The sequence below is a fragment of the Pelobates fuscus genome, chromosome 13 (assembly GCF_036172605.1).
Source record: "Pelobates fuscus isolate aPelFus1 chromosome 13, aPelFus1.pri, whole genome shotgun sequence".
In the NCBI taxonomy this organism is placed as follows: Eukaryota; Metazoa; Chordata; class Amphibia; order Anura; family Pelobatidae; genus Pelobates; species Pelobates fuscus.
In genome coordinates this window covers 92243918-92257005 of record NC_086329.1, presented here as the reverse complement: position 1 = coordinate 92257005, position 13088 = coordinate 92243918, and the positions used below count along the sequence as shown (strand labels likewise).

Genomic DNA, 13088 nt, shown 5'->3' with positions numbered 1-13088 from the left:
ACCGTCCAGCAGGGATTATGGAATACGCGTTTCAGCTATTACAGGTACTTTAATTCCTAAAATAAACATGAATAATTCTTCTTGGGAAGCTATTAGCAACCACCACAGGTCCTCTGTCAGAAAATCCATTTATCATTTGGCATACCTCTTATGCAACGAATGTCACAGTGTAAGTGCAGCTTGGAGATAGTCTGCAGCAGTTTGAGACCAAGCATAAAGTTATGGGTAGACTTGTTTAGGAGAAACCAACAACATTTCGGTGCTGTGTGTGCCTTTATTTAAAGGCTCGATAGAGCCAAAATATCATTTGCTTCTTCCAAATAAATCTGACTTAATTTTATGTTATTCCCATTGCCAAGTCCTTGCTTTGTTTTGGATTAGTAGAGTTCTGGAGCCACGGCTGTACAGATGAGGTGTGCCTTGCCCTGCAGCTGTTTGAAAGTCCAACTAAGGGTACCTACCACACATCGTGGACTTTTGGGATACAAGACATTGAGTGTAGCTCAGATATTCTCTATATGTAATGTGTGCTAAATGTTATCATTGCATCGTAGGGGCTAAAGGGGGGTTGTAGACCTCCCAACATCTCTCTATACCAATACTAATGATTTAGCAAGGCCTTCATGGTGTCTAGACAAGTACCATAAGCTAGCACTGAACTTGACATGGATGCATCAACATTGGAACCAAAGAAAATCTGGAGGAGACAGCCGTTCATAAGAAATCCTAGCCCCACTTAGGGAGCATACATTAGATCATGTATTTTTTTTCTTTTTTAAAAAAGTTGACATCATTAGTCAGTATATTAGTAGAATAACCAACTTTTTTTTATAAATTCTTTATTTGTGCAGTTTCGGTTCACATTTTACGGTATGCAATTTTTGGGGCACAGAAATGTAAAAAAAAAAGGGGGGGTAACCGGTATATTCACATTTGCATAACAATTCAGTTTGGTTCTTAAACAGCGTTTCTATGTGTGTTTTGTGATCTGTGTTCCAGTACTCGGGGCTCTCGGTTGTGCCTCGAGTTGTGGGTTCGTTTTGGGCTGTTGATGTTTGCCAGGTGGAGGCTCTGTAGGTCTGTGGCTGCCCGAGAGGTATCCAGGTATCGTGTAGGGTCAGCAAAGGGGGGTTGTGGGTGGCCTTGGGTGTGGTTTGGTCTCCCACCCCGCGCACCAGCCGGGCCCTGGTAAGGTAGGGGGGGGGAGAGGGTGCAGAGAAGGGGGAAAGGAGTGGGGCGCTGGAGGGGGGGAGGTTCCGGGTTGAGGGTCAAGCAGTGGTCTGAGGTGCTGGCACACCCAGCCTGGTTTTTATTACAGTTGTGCACATACAGGACACACCCAGGGGGAGGCATAAAATAACCAATCAAGTAACAGTACAATCCACATATCCCCTCCCCTCAGATAAACAGTTAACATAATTATTACATACAGTAAAAAAAAAGTTTCCACACATACTCTGTAACTTTAAAACCATACATCACATTCACATAAAAATACATATCCACAATCAATCCATTCAGGGGAACAATATATTAAAAATTGGCATGAATCAGACCAGGGGTTCAAAAGTTAGTAAAAGTATCTTTTAGGCCCTGGCTGGCAGCATGGCAAAATCTGGCTCACACAGGTTTTACAGAGGCCTCTATCCTGGAGACAATGGGGGGAAGTAATCCAATTATCCAGGGATAGAGGCAGACTCCATTGAGCACATGATTACACAAAGACAGTAAAACACTTTAAAATACATAAAGTTACTTTTTATACATAACACACAGACATGTAACATATCCCCAGATAGCTGGGATCTGAACGCACAAAACTACCGAATAGCGCGCAGATCCTATTCACACAGTTCAATTGCCATGGAGCTAAAGTCTTTCCCATAGACTTTCATTATATGAATAGGCTCCATGGCATAGCTATCTGGGGGTATCACCGCTCACACAGGGCAAGTACCGAATGGCCCCACTGTGTTTAAAGGGCCAGAATGAGTGACATGCACTCTGTTAGGGCCGAATACGTTTTTTTAAAAGGGCCCAATCTCCCAGGGACCATAATCACATGGCAAGAGGCTGGCAAGCAGTCCTCTCCAGGCCCAAGTGGCGAAGGGCACTTCGTCACATCAGTATATTAGTAGAATAACCAACTTTTTTTTTTTTTTATAAATTCTTTATTTGTGCAGTTTCGGTTCACATTTTACGGTATGCAATTTTTGGGGTACAGAAATGTAAAAAAAAAGGGGGGGGTAACAGGTATATTCACGTTTGCTTAACAATTCAGTTTGGTTCTTTTTTTTATTTTTTTTAAATAGAATTTGGTATTTTTTTTTTTAAATATAAAATACAAAACAAGTAAAACATTAATCAAACAGTACAGTACAATGTATATATGAATAGGGATATAGAAGCATATACTCAGTATTACCTATCATATTGCACAGTAAAGACGTTTGTGTGATTTGTCTGTTCCCCATCAAATACTTCCATCATATAGCCTTTAGTAGAGAAAATAGTGCTGAAATTTCCTTTTACCCCGCACTATCACTGGAGCCAGTGCCCCATTCTGTCTTTATAAGCTGTAGACAAATCCCAGTGCCCCTTATCATCAGATAAAACGTACACCAATCAGTACAATACCTTGTATGTATAATTAGAGGTAGGGGAGCATATGCTCTCTATTACAGCACATATCCCCCAATATGAGAGATTGAGCAATTTATCTGCTCTCCATATAATTCTTCCCCCGTATAAACTCTGCTGGAGACAAGGGTGTCGGAGTCAAAATATCCTTCACTTTCTATCCTTCGCTCGTACTGTCACTGAACACATTCATAAACAAACATACAAACAGTAAAGTTGGCATTTCATTATTTGTCGGTCGTATGATAATTTATTGCCTATCCTGATTCATAATTATTTCCTCATTTTCTGAGGGGTCCTATTAGTCACAGAATAAACTATCAGTTGAATTTTCAAGAACCTTTATCCATTCATCCCATATCCCGAATAAGCGAGTATTAATATTTAAGTGTAATGCTATACCCCTTTCCATTTTGCATTGGGTTAAAATAGTCGCCTTAATGAGTGGCCAAGAATCAATTGCAGTTTTCTTCCAATTTCTTGCTATGGCTACCTTAAATGCCATCAGAGCATGTATCAGCAAACATTTCTTATCTTTAGTTAAATGCGGCAGATTTATATGTAGTAACAGAGCATCTGGAGTCCAGATATGCTAAATATCCAGAAGATCATTAATATGACCCATATATTGATCCCATGCTGCTTTAATTGGAGGGCATTCCCACCATATATGCAGTTCGTTAGCCCCCTCACTGCCGCATCTCCAGCAACTGGCGGTTTCTTCCTTCGAAAATTTCTGAATCTGTTTTGGGGTCAAGTACCATCGATTTAGAAGCTTATAATGAGCTTCCCTTATATTTAAACAGTGTACCGTTGAGTATACTGTTTGGAGGGCCCTGTTCCATTCCTTTATATTGATTTCTATCGATAGATCTCTTTCCCATTTACATTTTGCTAGAGGCTGAACGTATCCTTTTACGCTTTTCATAATCTCAACACATCTGGTTAATTTATAAGCTTAAGTCGTTGGGGCTGCATCTGAATCGGAATCATCCTCAATAGATAAATAAACCTAGGAAAAATATATGCCTTAATAAAATTAACCCGCCCCCACCAGGATAGCTGCATAGAGTTCCAGTGTTTTAACGATTGAGTACATTCTTCAATCAAGGGGATTACATTAGCCATCATTATATTTTCCGGATTTTTCACTATATTGATCCCAAGATAAACAAATCCCTTTTTTTCGGGGTTCGGCTGTTAAAATGTATAGTAATGGGGATAAAGGGCAGCCTTGACGGGTGCCATTCGATACCGTAAACCAATCAGACTTAATCCCCCCTCCCACAATCCTGCTAGATGGCGAGGAGTAACAGGCCAGAATTGCCGGGATAATCGCCCTGCAAATCCAAAAGCCTTCAGAGTTGATTGCATGAAGTTCCATCCGACTCTGTCGAATGCCTTTTCTCCATCTAAGGCCATCGTTAAAAAGGGGATTTTGTTCATATGGATCTTTGTAAATATATTTAATATCTTCCTAATATGATTGGAAGACATCCTACCCGGTATAAACCCTACCTGGTCTTCCAAAATCAAAGAGGAGATTATACTCCTAATTCTTTTGGCAATAATAGAGGCATACATTTTATAGTCATTATTTAAAAGTGCTATTGGTCGATAATTATTAATTTCTTCTGGATTTTTATTGTTTTTTAGAATAGGTAAAATATTTGCCACCAGCATTTCTTTAGGTAGTTTATCTGTATTCGTCGCTAAATTATAACAGTCTACCAATCTCTGAATCAGCCTATCCTTATATATTTTGAAAAAGGAATCTGTAAACCCATCTGGGCCCGGTGCTTTTTTTTTTTTTCCATAGCGACAATGGCATCATGAACTTCTTGAAATGAAATCTCTGTATTCAATTGTTCTAATTGAGAATCATCTAGTCTAGGGAGATGGATATTTAAAAAGTAACTGTCTAACTCCTCCTGAGAGGATGTAGCCGGTAAATTATAAAGTTTATAATAGTAATTTCTAAATATTTCTCCAATTTTTTGGGGGTCTAATACTATTTCATTTCCCTGTTTTATTTTTGTAATAAATTTATTTTTTTGTATATTTTGTATATTTAATTCAGTTTGGTTCTTAACCCCTTAAGGACACATGACATGTGTGACATGTCATGATTCCCTTTTATTCCAGAAGTTTGGTCCTTAAGGGGTTAAACAGCGTTTCTATACCCTTTTATGTGTGTTTTTGTGATCTGTGTTCCAGTACTTGGGGCTCTCGGTTGTGCCTCGAGTTGTGGGTTCGTTTTGGGCTGTTGATGTTTGCCAGGTGGAGGCTCTATAGGTCTGTGGCTGCCCGAGAGTCCCGTTTGTTGTGGAAGTGCTTAGCCGTGTGGTGTGGCATGTTGTGTGTGTGTGTGTAGTGGGAGGGCGGGGGGTATCCATGTGCCTTTCCATATGAACCTGTCTATGGTGGCTTGGAGGCTTTTGAAATCCGTTTTCTGTACCGGGACGGGTAGTGTTTGGAAGAGGTAAAGGAATCTCGGAAGGAGATTCATTTTGACGGTTGTGACTCTTCCCAGCCATGACACTCCCAGTTTGTCCCATCACTGCAAATCTGTGTGCGCTGTTGTGAGTAGCGGTTTGTAGATGAGGCTGTATGTGTCTCCAAGTGCGGGGGTTAGCCTAATGCCCAGGTAGGTGAGAGAAGTCATGGTGATGTGGAAAGGAAAGGAGTGGCAGAGCAGGTTAAGTTGTGTGGGGTCCATTGCTATCGGCATGAGTATGAACTTAGCCAAGTTGATTTTGTATCCCGAGATGATGGAATATTCGGCAATCAGGTTGAGTGTGGCCTGCAGGGATGGGATGGGATCTGTCAGTGTTAACAGGACATCGTCCGCGTATGCCGCTACGGTGTACTCTTCTTGTCTGATCTGTACCCCCCGAATATCTGGATGGTTGCGGATAGCTTGTAGTAAGGGCTCTAAAGAGATTGCGAAGAGCAGTGGGGAGAGGGGGCACCCTTGTCTGGTCCCATTGGCTATCTTGAAAGTTTGGGCTTCGATGTTGGGGAGTAAGAGATTTCCTGTTGGGTGGTGGCATATTGCTTTGATGAAGTTTAAAAATCCAAGCGGGAATTTTAGGTGAGCAAGAACTCTATACATGTACGGCCAGAGGAGGCGATCGAAGGCCTTCTCTGCGTCCAGCGAAAGCACCACTGATGGAATATGCCTATGTTGGGTGTACCAGATTGTGCCAAAGGCCCTTCTGGTGTTGTCTGCTGCTTGTCGTTTGGGGATAAAACCGACTTGGTCTGGGTGGATCATTTTTGAAAGGTATGGGTTGAGGCGATTGGCCAGAGCCTTCGTTAGGATTTTCAGGTCGGTGTTCAAGAGAGAGATCCGGCGGTAGTGTCCCGGGTCAAGGTGTTCTTTCCCCAGTTTAGGCAGGAGGCAGATATCGGCTGCCAGCATTTCTGGGGGGAGTGAGTGTCCCTCCAGCAGTGAATTAAAGGCTTTGCAAAGCGGTGATATTAATATTGCCTGGACGGTCTTGTAGTAAAGGGCTGTGAAGCCATCAGGTCCCAGGCTCTTCATTGGTTTGAGTGTCTTGAGGACTTGGGCGAGTTCTTCTGCTTCTATGGGTGATTCCAGCCGTGCCTGTGCCGCGCTGGATAAGGTGGCTAGGTTGAGGGGCCGTAGAAAGGCGGAGATGGCTTCCGCTCGGTCCACGTCCCCCGGGGGTGACGATGTAGTGTGGTTGTATAGGTTGGTGTAGAATTGGAGGAATTCATGGGCTATTTTTTCTGGGTTCGTTGTGATCTCCCCTGTTCGGGTTTGTATTTTCGAGATTTTCTTGTTGTCTTGCCTTTTCTTAACCCCTTAAGGACACATGACGTGTCTGACATGTCATGATTCCCTTTTATTCCAGAAGTTTGGTCCTTAAGGGGTTAAGGCAATGCGCTAGGAGTGAGTCCGTTTTGTTGCCCTTTTCATAAAATCGTTGTTTGGACCACATGAGATTTCTTGCCACGTCTGCGTCCGAGAGTTGTTTGATGAGCGCGCGTGTGGCCGTGAGTTGCGCCATCAGTGTCTCTGTGGAGTGTTGTTTGTGGAGGGTTTCGAGCTTCGTTAGGTTTGTCAGGGCGTCCGTCAATTTTGACAGTCGTTGCCTTTTGAGGGCTGTGGCTATCGCTATGAGGTTACCTCTAATCGTGGGTTTGTGAGCCGCCCAAACTGTCGTCGGCGCTACCTCGTCAGTGGTATTGAGGTCAAAATAGGATTTGAGGTTCTCGGTTACCGTGTGGACTGTTGCCATGTCTCGTAGGATCCATGGGTTTAGTCTCCAATGCCACGGGCGTGCTGGTTGTGGGATTTGTATTGTCAGCGTGACTTCCGCGTGGTCCGACCATGCGATGTTGCCTATGTGTGTGTGGGTGGTCCAAGGTTGGACTGCATGAGAAACGAGGAAGCCGTCGATGCGAGAATATGACTGATGTGTGTGGGAGTAGAAGGTGTAGTCCTTGGATGACGGGTGCTGGAGTCTCCAGGCGTCCAGCAAGGATGTGTCATTTAGGAATTCAGGTGTTTAGCGGATAGGCTGGTTAGGTGGGCCTTGAAAGTGTGCCAGAATGAGGTGTCTGGGATAGTGGGTGCGTATAGCGAGCATATCGTTAGTGGGCTTGTGCCCATGCGCCCGGTGAGGAAGAGGAATCTCCCTGCTGGATCTTTGAGAGTTTGTATGTCCTCCAGGGGGCAGGAGTTGCGCAATAAGATTGCGACCCCTTTAGTTTTTGGTTCCGAGGAATTGGCTAGGTAATATCTTTTAAAGTGTCTGTTGACCAACGGAAAGTGTTTGCGGTCGGTGAAGTGGGTTTCCTGGAGTAGGACGATATCCGCCCCTGTGCGTTTGGCCCAGCGTAGGATCCCGTGCCTCTTGTCTGGTGAGTTCAGTCCTTTTACGTTGAGTGAGGTGAGGCGGATCTTGAGGTTCTGTGGTGCCATGCCGAGTTGGTGTTTATGGCTGTGCGTGCCATTGTTGATGGGGGGCTGTAGGGGATGGATCCCTTTTGGGGTGAATGGTTATTTAGTAGGTGGTTAGTTTGGTGTGGGGTCAGTAGGGAGGGCGGGTAATAGCAGGAGGGGGGGATTGTTTGGGCCCCTCTCGCGTGGGCGCGGCGGGTCGGAGAGCCGCCCCTTGAGGGTCGGTGGATTGTGAACTGGACTTATCTAGCTAGCCAGTTGTGAGGTAGGCGGGGGACTCGGTCTCTTGACCTGAGGTCCGTGTAGTGGCTCCCAGGGGAGTTGAGGCCTGTAAGGGAGGTGTTCGCAAGCAGTGACAGGGTCCGCCTTTGACCTGCCCCTGAGTGGTTTGAGTTGGCTGAGCCAGGGATGGGAGTCGGGGAGGGGGGGGGAGGCGAGGAGACGGGTGGGGGGCACCGTGAGGGAGGGTGGGTCTTTGTATCTGCTATGAGGTTCACGGTTAGTGGCCGCTGTGTGTGTGATCTGCATGTTCTGGCATGTCTAGAACTTTGGCAACTGTGCCGTAACTTTGTGCTACATGGGTGCGCTATCACAGTGAGAGCACGCAAGCGTCCATAGGAAAGCATTGTAAATGCTTTCCTATGCGACCGGCTGAATGCGAGTGCGGCTCCTGCCGCGCATGCGCATTCAGCCGATGACGTCGCAAGGAAGAAGGAGAGGAGGAGGAAAGCTCCCCGCCTGGCGCTGGAGAAAGAGGTAAGTTTAACCCCTTCCTCCCCCCAGAGCCTGGCGGGAGTGGGTCCCTGAGGGTGGGGGCACCCTCAGGACACTCTAGTGCCAGGAAAACGAGTACCGGGGAAAACGGGAGGGCAGGGGAGCTGCTTCACAGATTCCTCCCCCTGCAGTGCTTACCACCACCGGACCACCAGGGACCCTTACCCCCCCAGCAGTACCCCTACCCCCCCAGCAGTACCCCTACCCCCCCACAGCAGTACCCCTACCCCCCAGCAGTACCCCTATCCCCCCAGCACTACCCCTACCCCCCCACACAGTACCCCTACCCCCCCACACAGTACCCCTAGCCCCCACACAGTACCCCTACCCCCCCCCCCACAGTACGCCTACCCCCCCACGGTACCCCTACCCCCCCACGGTACCCCTACCCCCCACGGCACCCCTACCCCCCCACAGCACCCCTACCCCCCCACAGCACTCCTATCCCCCCACAGCAGTACCCCTACCCCCGCCCAGCACCCTTACCCCCGCCCAGCACCCTTACCCCTGCCCAGCACCCTTACCCCCCACACAGCACAGCACCCCTCTCACACACACATTACCCCTCATACACACACACACATACAGCACCCCTCACAAACACACACACACACACACACACAGCACCCCTCACACACACACACACACACACACACACATACACAGCACCCCTCACAAACACACACACATACAGCACCACACACACACACACATACAGCACCCCTCACACACACACAGAACCCCCCCCCACACACAGCACCCCACACACACACAGCACCCCCCACACACTTACACAGCACCCCCCACACACTTACACAGCACCCCTCATACACTTACGCAGCACCCCTCATACACTTACACAGCACCCCCCCCACACACAGCACCTCACACCTCAATGCAGTATGTGTGTGTATTCAGCAGTCTGTCTGTGTGTGCGTGTATTCGTCAGTCTGTGTGTGTGTGCGTGTATTCAGCAGTCTGTGTGTGTATTCAGCGGACTGTGTGTGTGTGTGTGTGTGTGTGTGTGTACTCAGCGGACTGTGTGTGTGTACTCAGCAGTCTGTGTGTGTATTCAGCAGTCTCTGTATTCAGCAGTCTTGTGTGTGTGTGTATTCAGCAGACTGTGTGTATGTATTCAGCAGTCTGTGTGTATGTATTGCTTTTGTTGGAGATACTAATAAATATAAGCGTTATTTGATCTATTTATATCATTATTTAAATTTTGTATCATTGAACTCTCTGTGTTCTTTTTTTCAATTCTTTATTTTTGATCACTCAGCATGTTGATAAGGCAATACGGTACAATATGTGGGCTAAAGCTCTAAGAGTTCACATTTAACAATACATTGATAATTAGTAGTTGGGTTACAGTCCCATGCTGAGTGGGTTTTAGTTTTTTTTTAACAAGTAGGACAACATTAAAATACAATAAATTGACAATCCCCTGAGCGCAGAAGTAGAGGAAAGGTAAAATAAGGGCATCATAAGTAGTAAACGCTTAAGTGCGTCAGGGGAAGAGGAACCCCCTCCAGGGATTTATCACGGTGAGTCATCTCGCGTTCCGGGGTAAGGAGTAAGAGGAGGGGGAGTTGTATGTCAGGGCTCGTGCCTCTACAAAACTCCCTGATCTGGGGCCTCTTTTTAAGCGGGCACAATCACTATGGCTGCGTGGTATTTCCTGAGTTGCTAATACTATGGGGCCTCAGTCCCCTCTGGCCGGCCTGGGTGTGTACATTGATAAGGGTTACCATCTTGGGGACAGCTTGCCAAAGAAATACTTATTAAACATAAAGAAAAAGGAACAACAATAAAACAAATTAACTTGGTGGATATAGTCACGGGTTTTTGTGGTGGAGTCTATGGCATCCTGAAAGATTGAGCAGTGTTCTTTTGGTGGCGTTCAGGTTGTGTCACCCGCTTGCGTCGGGCGTCGAGAGGACCTGGGTATAAATTCTTTTGTCGCGGTAGGGTCCAGACTGGACAAGGTGGTCGATGGCTCTGGTCGTGTGACCGTCAGGCCTAGTTGGTTCAGATATGTGTCCAGCTCTTGTAGGCTTCTTGCTCGGAAGATAGTCCCTTGAAATGTGAAGGTGATGAGCTTTGGAGTTCCCCAGCGATACTGAATATTGTTGGATCTTAGATGTTGTAGGCTTGGTTGCAGCGATTTGCGCCAGCTTAGGGTGCTTCTCGTTAGGTCAGGAAACAGAAGTAGTTGAGAGTCCTCGAATGTTAGAGGGGTTTTCCCTCGGGTCGCTGCTAAGTCCGCAGTCTTGTCCTGATAGGATTGAAATCTCACAATAATATCGGCTGTGGCGGTGGGGGGTGCGTTGGTCGGCTTGGGCAAGCGGAACAGTCCGTCCATTTTGAGCAGTTTTGCCTGTTTTGGTTGCATTAGCGTTGCAATCAGGCGCCTCATATAGTGTGGGAGGTCTGCTAGCCCTATATCATCCGGCACCCCTCTAACCTTTAAGTTGAGTCTCCTTCTGTGGTCCTCCAAGGCCTCCACCCTCTCTGCTGTGCCTATTTGTTGTTTCTGGAGGTCATACATTCTGTGTTCCAGGGTGGTTAGACGTGTGTCTTGGGAGGTAGCTTTGGTTTCCAAGTGGGTGAGCCTCGTGGTGGCCCCCTCCATTGCCTCCTTGAAGTGAGCTCGGTCCGCCGCCAGGTCTTGTCTGAGCTCCATAAACATTTTCGTTAGTAGGGCTGCAGTGACAGGTTCTTCTGCCTGGGAGGTTTTGATTGTGTGCCCTGTGGGCTGGCTGAGCGATGCGCCTGCTTCTGGGTCTGGGTAAAAATCTCCAGATGAATCGGAGTACCCGTCGTCTCCCAGCGCCATTTTCCCCCATGCGGCCTTCTGCGAGTTCCGCAGGAGTTCGCCGATATCTTGGCTGAGCAGCGTTTTGTCCGATCGTGGTTTTTTATTTTTCTTGCCCATGTTCTTTGCCACGATCTGTGGGTCGGATTTGTGAAAGGTAGGTGCCTGATTTCCACCGTTAATTCGGGTTTTTGCTAGTTTTGGCACGGAGCGATGCACTATGCGTCCGTGCTGGTCTGCAGCTAGCTCCGCCCCCCTCTCTGTGTTCTTTTAAAACAAAAGTTAGTTCGGACAACAGTACGAGTTGTTTTTTCTAAACTTAAACCTCAGTATTTGGGTTTAATTGCCGTGTTGGCACTTTAAGGGAAAAAAAGTTGGCATGTATAACGGTTTGGGCACTCAGGCTCAAAAAGGTTCGCCATCACTGTTCTAGAGGATGTGCGACCTTGCTTGACCTCTGGATGTTCCTGTCCCGTCTTTATTCAAATGCTTATCTTTTAATGTCAGACAAGTATGTACTATTAACTACAAGGAAACGATAAATTTCACGGCTTACGTGAGAAACTGTGTATAAATGCTAGCTTCGAAGTAATACAGAGCGAGAAATCTTGTCAAAGCATCCTGTTGTCCGTGTCTTTAATGCTGACAATGATTCTCCATCAACGTTAATTTTGGTGCCCGAGGGATCGAGAACCGAGGGGAGTTGAGTCCATTACAGCAATAACCCTTTCAATCTTACCATCAATCATTTATCAAGAATTGTTACTCCAAGCACCATAACCACTACAGTGTGCGTACCAGACTGAATTCAAGGAGCCCTTTATTCTTTAGTCAGTGCTACGAGAACATGATAGTTAAGTCAGTAAATTGTTCCAGTCTGCCTCCACTTAACCCCACAAATACCACCCTCCTGCATCCAAATGTTTGGCAAACAGGAGTGTGTCTATAATCAACATGCATCGTATGTAATTCAACATGTGTATGTGTCTTTGTGCCTGGGAGTGAGCAGCTGTGTGTGTCTGTCTGTCTATGAATGTGTATCTCTGTGTGTGTTTGTCTGAGGGTATCAGTTTGTGTATCTTTGCTTGTCTGTCTAGGATGTGTGTACTTGTGTCTGAGAGTGTAAATCAGGAGGAGCCTGTCTATTTCTTTCGTAAGCGGACTCAACATTAATAATGTGAGCCCCGGTTAAACGCCCATTTAAATATTGTGCCCCCCTACACAAGAGACGCTCCTTTGATCTCTAAATTCACAGTTAATAGTATATAACATTTCACTGAAACAAAAAATCATTGCAACTCAACCCATTTTTAAAGATGTCTCCCCCATGTCAACATACTGGGTTTTGTCACCCCAATTAGTACTAGTTTGATTCTTGCCAGCCAGAAATATTATAGCATATAGCAGCTCTTGCTCTGAAACTGCTGTGAAGGAGAGGAGGAGACTTAGCTGGTTCAGGGTTCTCCTGCTCTTCAGCTGTCAATCAATTCTCATCACACACACTATGCCATTAGTATAGACCTTTATGCCACAAAGCTTTGATAAAACCTATACCTCTGATAGCAAATTTGTTAAAACAAGGCATAGATGGAGATTAAATGTATGTATCTCAGTATATATTACTGATGTGTATAGTTTTGTCAAAAAGCAAGCTGAAGTGTATATGAAACCAGCTTAACACACTAATAAATAACCGGGTAATGGCCTCTATCCCTGCAAAATATTACCACTCCTTTCTCAGCGTATATATGTCAGCATGGGGAGATGAAGAATTATTGACATCAACAGGAACTGATACTAGGAAGGCTGTCCATGAAAGAAATTATGGGAAATATAAGATAGTTTGCATATAATGCCCTCCCTCTGCCTTTTTAAAAACAACAACTTTCATGTATGCCTGAAACTATCTTACGCTAAACATACAGT

General features: G+C 46.0%; 1 protein-coding gene across 1 annotated transcript in view; it reads right to left on the bottom strand.

Moving 5' to 3' along the window:
* Nucleotides 1–13088, bottom strand: part of ARHGEF2 (Rho/Rac guanine nucleotide exchange factor 2) — a 602646-nt gene that overhangs the window by 149728 nt on the left and 439830 nt on the right. The window lies entirely within an intron of this gene.